This window comes from Xylocopa sonorina, chromosome 1, assembly GCF_050948175.1.
Source record: "Xylocopa sonorina isolate GNS202 chromosome 1, iyXylSono1_principal, whole genome shotgun sequence".
Taxonomy (NCBI): domain Eukaryota; kingdom Metazoa; phylum Arthropoda; class Insecta; order Hymenoptera; family Apidae; genus Xylocopa; species Xylocopa sonorina.
In genome coordinates this window covers 19205834-19212703 of record NC_135193.1, presented here as the reverse complement: position 1 = coordinate 19212703, position 6870 = coordinate 19205834, and positions in this window count along the sequence as shown.

Here is a 6870-nt window from a genome sequence, read left to right as displayed (position 1 = left end):
ACGTTGTGTCGCTGTGTTGGACGATAAAAGTTATCGGAGCTTTGGCGCGAACGCGTAAGCTTTGTCCCATTGATATTTAGCGTTCTTGTCCCTCACTGACTCTTTTCTCGAAGAACATTTTAAGAGCTTGAAGAAAAACCAAGGACAGAAGGGCAAGAGTGGCGAAAAGTGTTACGTATCGAGAGGAAGATACAAAAGAAGACGCGTGCATAGGGGTTGTACGGGAGCAGAAGAATAGAGCGTAGCGAAACGGCAAACAACTAATTAAGAACTATGACCTGCGTTTACATGATATGTATTTTATCGAAAGTGACAGCGATTCTATATCTGTCGCTACGATGACGTAATTACGATTGGCTTCTCAGGGTCATCAGACATGCTGTTTCTCTCACAGGGAACTCGATTACGATTTGTCGGATGACCATTTTGTCCCAGCGAAATGTGTCTTGCTTTTTTTTCGTACTCGGAGGAAGAAACATAGAAAAAATCTGTTGCGAAGAAGGCTGCCAGTATCGTCGAGCCGTTGACCTCGCGAATATCTTACGAAAATAGATTTTTCGTACTTTTATCGAAGATCGGCCGGCTATCTCCATGGGGGACGGTCGCGAATTCCCCCAACGATAACTCGTTGACGGTTTTGGAAGACAGAAATCGACAGCAGGGAATGGTCTTTTACACAGGATGCGCACGATACTAAGGTGGCGTTGGTTTTCAGCTTACTGTATAATTTAAAGCGGTTAAGGAGCTAACGGCATGACAGGGACTCTCGTATTCAGCTGACGAAGAGCGCAGGAGAGACGGTGACGATGCATCGATTGCGTCTTTTGGTGCGGGTGTTGGTCAGCGTGCAGACAGGCACCATATTTCTCCGTTTCCTATTCGCCTCGGATTTCGTTTGCTCACGCTTTCCGTCATTCCGTCCCGATGTTTTCTCGAACATAGAAAAGGTATACCTACAAGATGGAGCGCGCGATAAAAGAGATACACGCAGATGGAAGGACGCAAACTCTATTTCTCCTTTTACTTCTTTTTCCAGCGGTTTTTACACACCTATATACGCGCGATGCAAGCGCGTAGAGGACGCATACGCGCATACACGATGCACGCGACATAATCTCATGCGTTGCTGCATATGCATTTGATACACTTGCTACACTCTTGGTACAACACCGGTCAACGTCCTTTCGAAGGTTTGGATCATGCGATCCGAAAGGTAAGAGCGAGTGCGCAGCACGTCGCATACCGATCGATCGATGTAAACGACTGGTCACAGGAACGGATCGATACAAGTTCGAGATCGGTTAACTGTAGCACAAATGTACGTATATATATGCACGTATATACCTACGTTTCGAGACTAAACGCGAGTGTGCGAGTGTGCGCGCGTATTCACCGCGTCTACTTGCACGATGAGCAAATATCGCAATTAATAATATCGCATGCATGCAAATATACATACGTACGATTAGCGTTAATTAGTCAGCGACAAATTCAGGCGTGCGTAATAAAAAACGTTACAACGTTCGTTCGTATCGCATTTTTTGAATAGCCCATGGATTTCGAGCGAAGAAGAGGAACGATATCGACGAGAGTTTGTTAGCTCGCGCCAGTAATGACTGCTAATTGCCACGAGCGATTTTCTTCCAAGAGCGAAGCGTATCGATACGCCCCTGACTCGGAGAATACGAACGTTTCCTCGAGAGATACCAACAAGGTTTCCTGTTTAAGAGGCTTGCGTTGATATTTCGATCTCGTTTCGAGCCAATCCCTACCAATCACCCTGCACATTTGCAATTCTTCGCAACGCTCCTGTGAACTGATCGCGGCGCGAGACTTTTCATAGTTCCGTACTACGAGCAGTAGAGTAAGTACTCTGGTTTCGAGTCGATTGCATTTCGGGCAGAGGTAAGATAAGAGGCGAAGAGACCGAGCTGGCGCGAAGAGCGTTCTTCCCCCGGGAAAAACGGTGGAAACGAAACGGCGAGAAGAGTAAATCGATCGAAGGCTAATCAGCGGCGAGTAGATCATTTTGACAGGTTGTGGGGCAAGAATCGAGAAATCAAGTTCCGCGGTCGACTTGGACGAGAAGTCGAGCATAGCCGAGCCGAGCCGTTTGTCACTTTTACTGTTGTTGAGGTCAGTCGAGCATTGACCGCTCGTCGATTTGATTGGCATGTACCTGTGTGTACGTACAGGATAGCCCGATAACATGGAATTTCATTTACTTCTTTTACCCTCGCTCGCCTTCCTGTTTTCCTCCTTCATCCTTTCTTTACCTTTTTCTCTTTTTTTCTCACCTCCGTTCTTCTGCTCTTTTCTTCCCACCGCGCGCTCGCCAGTAACCGGAAGCAAACCAAACCCGACAACCAATGATCATTCGCCAATTTCAAGCCTTGATTCACGCTCGTCAATTTTCTGCCAGCCAACACACGCCCCGTCACCACATCGCGCATCGATTTTATCTCTCGATTCGCATCGTTCAATTTTAATCCCATTTTATTATTTCCTCTCCTTTCATCGCGGAGCGTCGCGTCGCACGCTAAGCCAGCTTATTAGTTCGCGCGCGTATTTCTTTCGGTCCTTGTCCTCCTTCGATCTCATCGTCTTTGTCATCGAACGGCCATCATCTTATTGTTACCACCCGGCCTCTTGATCGTCGAGTCGTACAAAATTTTCGTCCACGGATTCTATAAAAGTTCGAGTTCACTCGAGAGAGTGAAGGGCCAAAGAGTGTGCTATCGCTATAGCTTGGGACATAGTTTGTATAAGGAACTTATGCCACTTTAGCTCGGTCGTTCACCTCGGTTCTCCTTCGAGTCCCGTCGCAGAGGTGTTAGCATTATTCGTTTCGTTCCGTTTTCGTCGTTGCTATTATTCTAATCGTAAACGCGGATCGTCGCGGTTATGCTAATGGCCATCCGTCGGCTCGATGATGCTCGTTTCGGTTCGGCTACAACCTCGCCAATTCGTGGTGACACAGCCTGGGACTGCCGATCGGAGCCGCGTAGAAAGAAGATACGATTTCGTGGTCGATTACCCAGTTTCTCGGCCGTGTTACGAAATTTGTCTGGAATTTTTTTCAACGCGTTTTGCAACAAAGTTTCGGCGTTTACTTTTGCAACTGTCCGGGTCGGCCCGTTCGATTGGCCACGGTTGGAGGGCATTGAATCGGCGCGCGGAAAAATGCGTGCACCGCGGGCGAACGTGAACCGAAAAATCTGTACGAGTCAGCAGCGATCGAAAATGGGAACCGTAGACAACTTTTCGGGCACCCGTCTCTTATCGTTCTCGTAGTCGAGAACGCCTTGGCCATCGTGCTGCGACATCGTTTGAACATGCAATACACCGACGAGTTTCGTGTTCGTTACGTAACGCTAAAGGATTTATTACGTTGGAAAGTAGGAATCGTTCGATGTGCAGACCGATGAAAAATTAACAGGACAGCCCCGACGAGGTTTTAGTCGCGTCATTTGAAATTTGCATCGCAGACATTTTTTTGCCAGCGACGAAAAGGGGACTCGCGGATTTACCTTGCCATCCAACGTCCATCGGTACCGTCCGCGATGTGTGGCTTCGAGAATTACACGCGACGCAGGTAAACGACGAACAGGATAGACAAAAGGCAGCGAGTCGTATTTAATTAATCTCGCGTCGATTCGAGTTAATTCGACTCGATTTAACTGGACTCGACCCGATTTGACGGCGACTCCGACTCGCCTCGACCCGACTCGACCCGACTCGATTCGACTCGGCTCGACATTACCCGGCTGGTCTCGACTCGATTCCAGTCGACACGCTAGAACAAGCTTCGAAAATTTCGGTTGCAAACGAGGTCTCGGGTTATCGACCCATTGGCAGTGGTCAGTGATGGTAACGGGCGAGCAATCGAGCAACCGAGCACACGACCAACCAGACAACCAGTTCATCCGTCCGATGCACGGTTCGGTCCTTCACCCGGCATTATCCCGAGTGTTACGTACTCGCACGTATATTACACGTGCTCGCAATATGTACATGGGGCGCTCCTACGTTTACACCCTTTATGCTTGTTCCGTATTTCTCCGGAGCTTTTTAATATTTACGACTAAAGGCACGAAACGCGTGTGTTCGTGCGTGTCGCGGTTCCACTCGCGCGATTCGAAATTTCGCGTTCTCCGTTTAAGAGTAAAAAAAAAAAAAAAAAAAGAAAAAATAACGCGCGTGGCTGTCGTGGGCCGCGACGCGTACGGCAAAGGGGGTAAAGCGCGTGGCGAACGGGCACGATGGGACAAATTGAGGGACGAGAACGAGGAAGCAGATGTAGCAGTGACATTCGTCGGTCGAAAATTAATACGGACGCGTGGCATACCGCGCGGCAAGGCGAGACAAGGTGAGGCGTGGCGTGGCGAGGCGAACCAAGGCGAGGCGAGGCGAGGTGAGGCGGGACGAAGCGAAACTCCACTATGGTTTCTAACGGATCGAGCGAATGTCCCACGGGGGGCTTCTTCAGAGGATTCGGGAGTCGGATTTGGCTCGAAGAAGGAATAACGGACAGTCAAAAACCGCCTTCTCGTGCCCAGCCGGAGTCCACGGCCCGTTATTAGCCGTTAGAAAGGAAACCCGTTCAGTGGTGAATTGTGCGGGCGTAGGTATTGCTAAAAATCACCCGGACACGACTCGTTTTCCGCCTCGCTCTGCCCTCTAACCGATTGAAAAATCGCGGAACGTACACGCGTGCAGAGAATTTCGCACGGCGCATGGCTCGAGGAACACGTAAACCGTCGCGATTCGGTTCGGTTGGATCCCGATCGCGCCTCGACTTTCCTCATTTCTTCCGGTTTCTTTGCTGCCCTTGCTCTTCGTTTCCGCGTTATCTTAGGTCATATATACATATACCGGCTGTGTAATATTACACGGGCCCGGTGAGAAACGTATCCCTTGTTTTTCTACTGGATCCTAGAGTCTCTCCGCGGTTCTGCTGGTCCAGACAAATTCCCAGTTACAGACGACACCTCAGCGAATTTTCCAAGCCCCCTTCCCTCAGCCTTCCGAGAATACACAGGCGAGTGTGTTCGTCTCTGCGAGTGGCATCTGATCGACGGTAACCTCGGTTCCGTCCTGCTTGATCGGCGAAGAGAAATCGTGAGCGCGACCAAGGAGGAATCCAATTGGAACGTCGGAACATACGCGCGATGCGTAGAGGAAAGTGGCGGCGGGGATTAGACGGGACCACGTGCAGAATGAATAGCTGCCGTATTATCGGTACACGGACGCGTGTACGTTAGAGAGGAGGCATCGGGCGAATAATAGTTATGCTCGTCTTGTCCCGTCTAATGGCCAGGATTTACGCGCATAATCGGTAACGCAATTCTCAGACATCCCAACCCCGGACGCGGTGTATCCGCGGGTTCAGCGGTTAGGTACCGCTTACATTAGCGGGCCTGCTCAGAAGCGGAGAGCGCGAGAGCGTGTAGTGAGCAAGGCGTACGTACACCTTGGAAGCGCGGTAGGAGGTTGGGAGTCGCGAGGTGGCGGAGGGAGTGGTAACACCTGGAATGTACGTAAGGTAAACGGCATCCGGGCAATGCCCTCGCATGTAAACAATCAGAAATTGCAGGCTTGATTACGCGAGCAAGTTGTTTCCCGCGTATGTACACATTCGAAGAATCGATCACGTTTGCGTGCACGCGTGCTCACTGTGCGTGACAGTTATGGTAGGTAGTAGGAGTATCTCTCGAGTATATGCCAGCATACCAGTTCTCCCCGTATTCGCCTGCCTCGTTATCCTATCGATAATAAGTCCACTGTTTCGCTCGATCCGACACCATCCACGATGAGACCCGAGCGATATTCGTAAGTACCAACAATTACGGTATTTATCGGGTCGGGGTACGCGAGAAACGGGCCACGGGACATCGACGGGACGACGAGGGGGGGCCTATCTCGCGTCTATAGACGCGGCACGTTTTTTTCGGTCCCTTTTACTGTTTCATTGTTTCGCCGAGACAGCACACTGTGCAAATAGAAAGTAAAACAACCTCGTTCTTGGAAAGAGAAAGAGACGAAGGCCCTGAAACGCGCGCCCGCAGCGATCGAAAAATCGCCGTCGTTCCGTTCTTTAACAGGAACGAGGAAAAACTCGAACGCGTTTGAAAAAAAAAAAAGAAAAAGAAAAGAAAAAAAAAAAGAAACGCGGTATATAATGTTAACGCGTACGCGCTAAGGTGTACGCAATAAACTGGTCATATGAGGAAATAAACGGTGATACGGTATACATAGGCAGTAGAGGCACACGCGTACGTAGATAAGCAGTTAACACACGTAATGCATGGCGAAGTTTTCGAAGGTCGGGCGTTTACCTAGAGCCACGCGTAACGCTTCGACGTATCATCCCCGGTTAAGGTTGATTGAACCGTTTTTCGGCTTCGGAGAAGCAGTATCTGTTACTGGCCAGTTGTAATTAATCGGCGAATCGTTATCGTCTCGCCTCGAGGCGATTGGAGTTCGATGTAGGTAGTATGTACGCCGATCGTTCGTTGCTCCCGTTGGCTCGTTGTCGCTTTGCGCGCGGATGCACGAATTCGGATATTTCCACGTTTTACGAGCGAGCGAGCGAGCGAGCAGCGGGGCGGATCTTCGTTAAATCGCATCGTAATCGAGTGAGCATTCGCGAGCCGATTCGCATGATCAACGCTCATTCTAAAAGTCGCTCGTAGTAGGAAGAAAAATCCTGAAACCTGTTGCTAATCGTGTTACTATACTATCCACGGTTAATTATAAAAGCGACGCGTTAAGTTAGGCGAATTCATAGTACTTTCCAACGCGATAATTATTCCGATCGCGCGTTTTACTGTTTCATCATTGAGGAAATGTTCGTTGCATCGAGTTTCG